General features: G+C 32.3%; 1 long non-coding RNA gene across 1 annotated transcript; it reads right to left on the reverse strand.

Annotated features, from left to right (window-relative positions):
- Positions 1-7,389: 7,389 nt before the first annotated feature.
- Positions 7,390-10,523, reverse strand: LOC134845235 (uncharacterized). The gene is made up of 3 exons (XR_010162732.1): positions 10,418-10,523; positions 9,409-9,596; positions 7,390-7,763 (listed from the first exon to the last, which is right to left on the reverse strand). It is a non-coding gene; the product is annotated as an uncharacterized LOC134845235 (long non-coding RNA).
- Positions 10,524-11,132: the final 609 nt, after the last annotated feature.

Raw genomic sequence — 11,132 nt, forward strand, 5'->3', positions numbered from 1 at the left:
GGTATCGCCGTTATCTGAAGAGGTCAAGTTTGAGTTGAGTTGGGCCCGTTTTATCATGAGACGTCTCAAATCTCGACTCGGGAATGAATTTTTATATTCTTTCAGAATTTTCAGCAAACAGTCAACTTTAGTAGCTAAACTCCAAAGTCACGTTTCTATTATCAAGGAGATAGTATTGTTGTAATGAGAGACGATGTTTTTGGACGAATCTTGTATCGTTGATAACTGCACTCTGGTTTGGTGTCAGTTGCATGAACTGTTTCCTCAAAAAAAAGTTCAGCAATGGTCGACAAAAATTTATGCAGGTCAGCTGAAATTTATCTGCGTCGGAATATTGTTTTCAGAAAACATTTTTCCAAACTTCCATTATTTTCAGCACAGTGCTCTGTTGCGCTTACATTCTACACGTGTGTTTTGTGCGTTAATGTGAGAGCTGTACGTTTTATTAACACTTGTTTTGAGCTTTTTTCCGCAGTCGTTTTTCCAGAACAACTCTTAAATTTTTTTTCGACTTTTGATAAAAATGAAAAATATATATGTCTGGGGTAAATTTTTTATTAAGACAAATTATACAAAAGTTGAATGCGTATGATTATCGATATGGAAATTTTGACTTTGCCATGCGAGTATGCATGCACTAGTCTACAATGCAGTTGACTTTGCTGCTGGAATGATCTTTTCTTGCTTTCAATAGTAAATGTTTTTTGTTTGTGGCAAACTATCTGCACTCATAATCGTTCCATTTTGAATTGAGGTTGATTAGTCTAATTAGTCTTATTTATTCATTGCACATAATCAGCCTAGAAATTGTAGTTTGCCAATAGTTCCTATCCAAAAAGTATCCGAGACCAATTAAAGGGCTGTCGGAATGTTAACAATTTTGCCCTGATACGAGCGGTCTTGTTATAAATATAAGACACTCACCAGTAGTAGTTGCTATGAAACCTACAAGCGTTTATCAAAATATACTGATGTGGCGAAAGCACAGGAATTATATAAGATACTGACGACCATTTAGATGGGGTTATCGGTTCTACAACGATATCCCTGTAGGAGGTTAGAGTCATACCAAACAAATGAAATGATATTAAAAAACCGATTAAAAGCATTCAAAAGTTTTGAAATGAGTTCAAAAGAAAAATTTAAAGAAGATTTGATTTGGGTTTCAGGTCAAACTAACAAATAAACAAATGTAGAAACCAGTAAAATTTGTTTTTTAAAGAGTAGTTTGCTCAATAGTTGTGTCCTCGGGTAAAGACGTACCAGTTTTAGTCAAATATCAATGAACTCTTTATGATTGATATATTTTTATTCACTGAACAGAATGAAAAACTGCACAAAACGCCATATTTAATCGAAGTGTGAAACAAAAAAAAACAAAGCTGAAAAAAATCCTCCTCATTTTCAAAAAGCCAGCTTCATAGAAAGTAAAAAAATTTTTTCACGTGATGAGAACTTTTTTTGCTTACGGTCAGTTTAACAAGTTTAAAATCATTACACTCAAAAAATTCAACATGAGCCTTTGTACGTAGTGGGACAAGAAATCATTTTTATCCGCTCACGTTATCCGTTCGTTTTAACCGCGAAAGTCTTTAGCAAAACGCAATTGGAAACCATTAAATACATTAAAATAATGCCCCCGCCCAATTAATTTTTTTTCAGTTCAACAATACAAACCCACTTCTAAGAATTTCACTTCGCATGATTTGTGGGAGGCTGCCTGGGTGTAATGGCAAAAGGGTAATATTTAACAGAGACCGTTGTAAGGAGAGTCTATTAACTCGGAGGATTTTGAACTAGTACAATAGTCTGACTAAGATTTAATGTCTATGCTCAACGCAGTAATTTCTATGCATAACACAGTCCTTCTGTTCTCAATGTTAAAGACAATGAAGAATATATAAGATTCGGGTTTCAATTACGACTTTCAAAGAAGCAGAATTAATTTTTGGTTTTTTAAATGATTTTTGGGCTCTTTTTCCTTTTCCGCCCTCCTCACACGAACATGAATTTTGAGATGTAATGAGTTGTCTTACAAGCGAGTAGCGAGTAAGTATTAGGACTAAATATGTTTGTCATATATAAACTATTCCGTATGTCAATTTTCATAAAATTGGAACAATGTGAAAAAAAATTTAAAAGTTTCGAATGTCGGGGGAAGTAAAATTGGCCATTTTGTACAGCTCTGCGATTAAGCAATGAAAAATTGTCAAAATTGTTTTTCTTTTGGCACTGAACCTTTTGATTTATTGTTTCCATTTACTTTATATTATTTCTTTGTGCCTTATTTTGACTAAATTTCAGTTTGATTTTAAATTATGTTTACCCTCTACGGTATTCACCTACTTGTAGCAATCAAGACTCACGCTAGTGGAACTGTGAATAACCTATACTTTTGGCAGATTTTTTTCCATTTTTCGACGAACTAATGCATAAATGTTTAATTAATAAAAAATAGAAGCTAGTGGTAAAGACTTCATTTTTTTGGTTGGGATTAGTTCAGCCAAAACAAAGCATAAATAAAAAGAAAAACAAATACAAGACTGCTCGTATCAGGGTAAAGCCCTGAATGTTCCGACTGCCTTTTAAGGTTTATGGAGCAGTAATAACAAAAAAAAATAAATGTAATAAAAAAAAATAAAAAAATTTTTTTTCTAAAATTTGAATTTTTTTATGAAGTCATCCCCCCACACGCCACATAAAGTACAAACGAATAGATGTAGCTCATAGTAACAATCAATTATGGCAAATAAGCTTCTTTCAACCAATTTGGAACGATTTCTAAGACGGATTAAATATTCGCTTACGCGTTAATAGCGCGAAATATATCGCGCGTTAATTGTCCCAAATTGGCCAAAATGGCAATCTTTAAACCCCCATAACTTTACAAAAAATGATCACAGGTAAAATATCTTTTCAAATTTAGGCTCAAAACAACCATAGCTTTCGAATGATATTTAAAATTCCGCCAAAAATGGCTAGTTAAAAAGTCGAAATTTGTCTGAAGAAAAAAAAACCCACCCCGAGCACAAATATTCCGTTACTTTCGTATCGAAAGTCGGAACAATAATCATTTTCCGATTTTCATCTAAATTTGGTTCATTGTTCCGACTTTCGATACGAAAGTAACGGAATATTTGTGCTCGGGGTGGGTTTTATTTTTCTTCAGACAAAATTCGACTTTTTAACTAGCCATTTTTGACGGAATTTTTTTTGATCTCTCGAAAGGTATTGTTGTCCTGAGCTCAAATTTGAAAAGGTATTTCACCTGTGATCATTTTTCGTAAAGTTACGGGGGTTTAAAGATTGCAATTTTGGAACAATTACCGCGATATTTCGCGCTATTAACGCGTAAGCGGAGAGTTAATCCGTCTTAGAAATCGTTCCAAATTGGTTAAAGAAGCTTTTTTGCCACAATTGGTTTGTTACAAGGAGCGAAATCTATCCTTTTGTACTTTGTATGGCGTGTGGCAGGATGATTTTCATAAAAAATTTCAAAATTTAGAAGAAAAAAGATTTTATTTTTTTATTTCATTGAATTTTTTAAAGTTATTACTGCTCCATAAACCTTAAAGGGCAGTCGGAACATTCAGGGCTTCGCCCTGTTACGAGCAGTCTTGTTAGATTTGGCTACAACATTCTCATTTTTAAATCGTTTTCTGCAAAATTCTTCTTAGTTGTGTTTTTTGCCATAAAAACAGTGGCAAAACTGATTGCATAATGAGAGATAAAAGATTCCTTGCTAGGTTTGGAACTTTTTCCATGCTCTGTTTAGACAACCGTACAAGTTTTGTCGGAAAAATAAAAAAGATTTTCTATGCAATTGCTCTTCTCGTACACAAAGTATCGAATGGGGCTGCAGCCAACAACCGGTATTACACTATGGGGGCTTTTTTACACAGTTATCAAAATTCAACTGTCTGCATCGCTGGTTAGTTTTTAAAAATTCGTACTCTCACACCCGTAAGAAGACACCTCAAATCAACTTGACGCCTTTACGTCAAGCTTTTTCAGCTGGGACACCATGCAGTATGTTTTGTGTCGATCGCGTTTTAAGAACTTCAGTAACTGCCAGTGATACCTCCTCGTATAAACTTACGCTGACATCATCTGAGCCAACGCCATCACTCTCGAGTCAAAAAAACTAGTTATTACAATTGCCTTACGAGCAGGGAGCGTTATATCACTTTTAAGTATTCATCATGTACAGTCTTTACCGATGTCCAATCTTATATAAAAAACAGTTTTTGAGCAAGGTTTCTTCTATTGAAATCAATTAATCAAAAAATAATTTTTGTCAAAAAGAATTCGTCAAAAAGCTTAAAAATGTGCATCATGCTCATAAGATAATGCTCTTGGTTTATGCAGAAAAAACGCTTTTTAATTTCAAAGACTAAAACAACACATAATGTGTTTCTTTTTTTGTTATCAGATCAAAATTCGGAAAAAGACAAGTTAAAATAATGCAGAAATGACATTTGTAGTAGTTGAATATATATTGGTTTCTCCAGAATATATTAAAGGCATACAGTTGATTTCTTGAAGAAGAAGAAGTTTTTTTTTGAAGAAGAATTTTCGTCAATACTCTGCGAAAAACACTAAGTTGGGAAGTCAAAACTCGGTTTTTCTCTGCCGAATATATATTCCCAACATGTAGTTTTTCTTGCATCTGAGCTGCAGATCCATAGTTTGTCTGCACAAATTATGTTTATCTTGAACCATTTAAATGTGATGAAATGTTCCGGGTTTTCATATGGAGTTTGTGGCGTCCAATCTCTTCCAACTTTCAGCATGTAGGATGCACCAATTATTTGTTCACGAGTTGCATCTTGATGATGGACTCTTCAAAGAAAAAAATTTCAATCAAATAAAAAAGTTCCTTGAGTTGAAATGTTTTTTTTTTTCAATAAAGTTTGTTCATCAAATTTTCTTAACTTTTGAGCATGATTTACCTGAAACCTAATAAGAAAATTTTGAAAAGCATTCAGCCACTAAAAGCTCACTCGCTTAATTAAACCCAAGGCTCTTTTTTCAAAATTTTTCATCTATTCAACTAGTATTAAAACCTCTTCTGAATTTTTCTTTAACTTGTATTAGTCTTTAAATTCAAAGATTATTCTGTACTCTTAGTAATATCTCAAAAATAAAAGTACGGAAGTTTTCGGTTACAGTTGGTTCTATACATTATATAGTACAAAAACTTAGTCAGTGCACGCATGATTTTTGATGTTCTTAGTACACATTGGTTTATTGTTTTCAAATCCTTCAACTGCGTTATAAAAACTTCAGTAACTGCCAGTAATTCCTCCTCGTATAAACTTACGCTGACACCATCTGAGCCAACGCCATCACTCTCGAGTAAAAAAAACTAGTTATTACAATTGCCTTACGAGCAGGGAGCGTCATATCACTTTTAAGTATTCATCATGTACAGTCTTTACCGATGTCCAATCTTATATAAAAAACAGTTTTTGAGCAAGGTTTCTTCTATTGAAATCAATTAATCAAAAATTAATTTTCGTCAAAAAGAATTCGTCAAAAAGCTTAAAAATGTGCATCATGCTCATAAGATAATGCTCTTGGGTTATGCAGAAAGGACGCTTTTTATTTTCATAATGTGTTTCTTTTTTTGTTATCAGATGAACACTATATAATTTTGCTTTATAACAACGACTGACGCAAAATGAATATGTATATGAAAAAACAATACTACTCTCTACAAAGCATAAAACTTTGTCAATGAATCGCTAGGCTAGTTTTTGTTCCATATTTTGAATAAAGGATGGAATATTGTGTTTTTTTCTGGAAAAAAGGCATGAAACGGAATTTTGAAACCAATGTCTGAGAATAGATCGCATCAGCAACATTAATTATTGAGGACATGATACTCCAAAAACACACAATTTTTTAGAGTAAATGTTTGATCAAAACAAATCGGAATGTCATTTGAGAAAGGTTAAATTACTGCAGTTGCTAAGCACTACTATTAAACTGGAGAATGTAATACGATTTAGTCAAATGGCTTTTTTTGAATCTTCGAAGTCATAGTGGCAAAAACCGACTAAAACTTAATGATACCCTAAGCTAAACCCCCAATTTTTTGTCTCTAAGAATTTGAAGAATTAAAAAAGACCATTTGACTAAATCGTGGTAACTTCGCCAGTTTAATCGTACTGCTTAGCAACTGCAGTAATTTAATCTTTCTCAAATATCATTCAAATTTATTTTGATCAGACATTTACTTCAAAAATGTGTGTATTATTGGAGTATCATGTCCTCAATATTTAATTTTGCTGATGCGACTTATTCTCAGGCTTCGGCGACTAACTTTCAGATTGCATGGCGAGTAATTTTTAGGCTATAATGACCTAGATTTAGACTTAATATTCAGATCGCAACGAACATGTGATAGGGCCAGATTTTGCTCGCAAATATCATACTTAGTCCAGAATATGAATTTGTGATTATCATAAATGAATTATCATCAATGACTTCAAAAAACTGAAAAGATTCTGCAGACTGTAATCATGGTAGACAAATTAATTTGGTATTATTCTCAATCAAGGTTAATTTTGTGATATTTACGTTTAATTGAAATAAACAAAGCACAAAACATCATTTCTTTCGACCTTTCAAAAAATGCCAAAACATATTTGCAAACATATGATTTGATAACCTGGAGGCGAAAAAGAGGTATGTGCACGCGAGTAGAGGGCTGAGAATGTTTAATCTCTTGAATATAACAAAGATTTAAGACTCAATTAGTTTCAGTTTTTTATTTGAAAATAGATTTTGTACAATTTAATAGAAAAACAAAAAGGGTTTCCAAGAATGAAAATTTTCTAGTATCTAAACTACAAAACAAAATTGGTCTGCAAAACAATAATTCTCTGGAATTGTTGAAATGGCTGAAATATTCCGGGAATCTACTCTTCGAAAACTTCAAAATATAGCATGTGCTAACTCTTTTTCTGATGAGCTCGTTTTAGAAGAGACAAAAAAATTGATCAGATGACATAGTTATTGTCAAAGACTCCTATAAGAAATTCAGAAACGAAAAAATCTGAAAAGAAAATGTTGGATTGAAATTAGCATGCACTAGTTGGCTAAAAAGCGTGCCTGAAAAAAAAATAGAAACAGGTTATAGAAAAATGAAGCTTTTGCATTCAATCGGAATCCAATGAGGCCAAACTGGCAATTTTTAAATCTTCACAACTTCCTAAGAAAACAGGTAACTATTGTTTTGGTTTTGAGATTACGCTATGATTTGTGTCAAAAATGTTCTTCATATTTTGATTCTAAACGGAAATCAACATTGGCTTTCTTTTCAACTTGGCAGTCAACAACTCGTTGTTTTCATCAAAATTCGGAAAAAGACAAATTAAAAAAATGCAGAAATGACATTTGCAGTAGTTGAATAAATATTGGTTTCTCCAGAATATATTAAAGGCATACAGTTGATTTCATTCCAACAAGTTTTTTTTGAAGAAGAATTTTGGTCAATAATCTGCGAAAAACATTAAGTTGGGAAGTCAAAACTCGGTTTTTCTCTGCCGAATATATATTCCCACCATGTAGTTTTTCTTGCATCTGAGCTGCAGATCCATGGTTGGTCTGCACAAATTATGTTTATCTTGAACCATTTAAATGTGATGAAATGTTCCGGGTTTTCATATGGAATTTGTGGCGTCCAATCTCTTCCAACTTTCAGCATGTAGGGTGCACCAATTATTTGTTCACGAGTTGCATCTTGATGATGGACTCTTCGAAGAAAAAAATTTCAATCAAATAAAAAAGTTCCTTGAGTTGAAATGTTTTTTTTTTTCAATAAAGTTTGTTCATCAAATTTTCTTAATTTTTGCGCATGATTTACCTGATACCTAATAAGAAAACTTTGAAAAGCATTCAGCCACTAAAAGCTCGCTCGCTTAATTAAACCCAGGCTCTTTTTTCAAAATTTTACATCTATTCAACTAGTATTAAAATCTTTTCTGAATTTTTCCGTAAACATGTATTAGTTTAAATTCAAAGATTTTTCTGTACTCTTAGTAATATCTCAAAAATAAAAGGACGGAAGTTTTTGGTTACAGTTGGTTCTATACATTATATTGTACAAAAACTTAGTCAGTGAACGCATGATTTTTTGATGTTCATGGTACACATTGGTTTATTGTTTTCAAATCCTTCAACCGAAGAAAAACTTTACAAAACAAAAAAATGAGGAAAGATTTCAACAGATTTTTGAAACCTGCTTTCTCCTGCTAAAAAACGGGGTTCTTTATCAGTTAGCAGCATATACTTTTGAGTTGCTTAGTTTTCCGTCGAACTGGAAATGTATAAGATGTCTTCTTCTTTGAATGGTTAGCAGAAAGGTATGTCGTTTTTATCTAATTGCTAGGTTTCAACAACTCGGTGACCCGCCGCTTTGTTTCCTCCAAAAAATGTCACGAGTGTTAAAATTCACATGCAGAGTATTTCCTGCTTATTAACTTCAGCAATCCAGTAAAAGGCCATTCATTTTGTTTTGCTATTTTGGTGTCATTTTATTGGCAACGAGCCTATGAACACGTGGGTTACAAGCATGCCCAAGTAAAAAAAGCTGTTGAATCACTCGCGTTTTCGAATTTTTTTCTCATTATATATTAGTATTAAATTACTAGAAACGAGCATAGAATCATTTGGGTCACTATCATGCCCATATAAAAGAAACCACTTGAATCACTCACTTTTTGAAAAACTGTTTCGTTATATTTATACTTTCGAAGAGTGTGTCCTTCGCTAATTATCCAAAATGTATAAATATAATTTTTATATTCTAACAAATTAAATGGTTTTGATGGACCAAACAATGTTATTTCAGAATTTTTTATTTAAGAATCTTACAATTTCTTTAAAAATTAGACTCTAAGAATAATACAAGACAGGGAACTTTTTTCGAAAAACTTTTTTCATAAGATAGTAATTCTTTTTAACAGAAAAAAATGGTTCTTATTCAAAACTCTTTTTCAGAAAATTTTTTAGCTTTTTAGTTGAAATTTTTTATAAGCAATTCAAAAGACACTAAGAGAAACTAAGTAGCCAAGCTTGAGTTGTTTTTTTAATTTTTTTTTGCTAATTTCGCGTTGTTTTTATGAAACTTTGTTTAAGATTCGCTGTTGTAAGAAGGGGAAATTCACTTGTTAATTTATAATGATTGCTATAATAGAGAAAGTTTTGAAAGATAGTCAATACGGGATTTGTAAAACAAATGAAAATTGAGAATGTTTTGTGTTCCGATTTGAAACCTTATCAGAGCCATTGCTGCTTGCTAATAGACACACACTCGTATCGCTAGGCTCATTTTTCATTTATGGCCTTTTTCATAGCCTCAAAAACTTTTTATTTAATTGATTGCGATTGAAAGTCGACCCTTTTTAAATCGCCTGTCCCAAAACCAAGTCTATATATTACATTCACACCACAATCGTGCATGTAGAAGGACCATATATGGTTCAAAATTTTGTTTCGAGTTCCGTAGTCTGTCAGTTTTTCTAAGTAGAGTCCAGGTGTCAAAGACGCGTCAAAATAACCATTAGAATAGTAATCATTGAATTGCCCTAAGCAAGTGGCTTTCAATTGATTGAAGCTGAACAAAATTTCAGATGAAATTTTTTTAAAAATTGGTTCGAGTGCCCAACTTTTTTTTGGAGAGGGCTTAGAGTCAGACAACTTTATGAAAAAAATTCAAATGATTTTTAATTACTTTTGTAAATATTACTTTAGTTTTTTGTCAATCCTACTTTTTTCAACATTTCATTTATCTACTTTCCCCGTCAATGCAATCAATGCATCCACGATGTCATGTTTTGAGGCAAATTGTTTTGCTCACTGACTTCTTCAAACAAAATGAAATTTCTAACACATATCTAACAAAACTTGTAATCATACAACTTCCATATGTAAAAAATCAGCTTGTCATCTATTTCCATATACCTCCAGAAATTTAATTGTAATTTCTATGACTAGCATTTTCCCATACAAGAAAAAATTCTGGGCATTTTTCGTCTACGTAAGAGTTAAAATCATTGTTCTTATATTGTTGCTAGATATTTTTGTGCTTCTTTTCCACAAACACAATGACCAATAACTTTTCATCAAATATTTCACTAGTAATAAAATATGTCCTGTTTTTTGTTTTTGAAAAAACTTGATTTAATTTACCAAAAAACGTTGAAACTTTTAAGGCTTGACTTCGCAAAAATATCACTAAAATAATAATTGATGTTGCGGTTAAAAATAGAATCAAAATTTCCCATACACTGTGCGGGTTTTTTTGAGACATAGAATAGATTAATTCACCTATGATCAGCAAGTTATGAGTGACTACAAATTCTGCGTTTAGTTTTATCGGGTATAATTTAAAGCCACTGTTTAAGACCTTCGCAACAACCCTCTAGCAGGAAGAAGAAATTGTGGTGTTTGTAAATAGGCCTGAAGACCCTGTCACATTCGTCTCTCGCATTATCTTCAATGGGCTATTTTTCAGTTTTTTCTCCAAAGACAACTTCATCATTTTTCGTCCTTTTTTTCATCAGTTTTCATCCTTTTTTAAATTAATTTTTTGGTTTAAGCAATGCGGAAAGATAAGACCCAATATCTCAAATTTTACCTTTTTTGAATACTAAGAAAAATGAGAGCATCAACAAACTTAAAAAAATAAGTACCTGAAGGGAAAAAAAATCCGCTACAAACACAATGAAGCTTCATGGGGATTAGTTTTTTCGATATACATCCAAGAATTTCTATTTTATTGACAAAAAGACAGGCGCCCAATTTTAAGAAAAAGAATCATTATTCCCTTATAAACGATCTGTTCTCCATCCCCTCGGCAACTCATACTTCAATAGTATAAAATGAAATTAGCCAAATGCAACGTTTAAGAAGATAAGAAAAATAGCCCTTTTATTCGATTGATTTGAGGCAGAGTGGTCTGTTGATATGATCTATAACGAATGTTATAGTATCCTTCTAATCTACTAGGGTTGTACACTTCCATTGTTGGTTGGCTCCTATTGCTGGCAAAATAACTGGACAGGCTGTCAAAAAATAATAATATTTTTTGTAACCATGTATTTTAAACCAAATACCAGCCC

The sequence above is a fragment of the Symsagittifera roscoffensis genome, chromosome 4, assembly GCF_963678635.1.
Source record: "Symsagittifera roscoffensis chromosome 4, txSymRosc1.1, whole genome shotgun sequence".
NCBI classification, from domain to species: Eukaryota; Metazoa; Xenacoelomorpha; order Acoela; family Convolutidae; genus Symsagittifera; species Symsagittifera roscoffensis.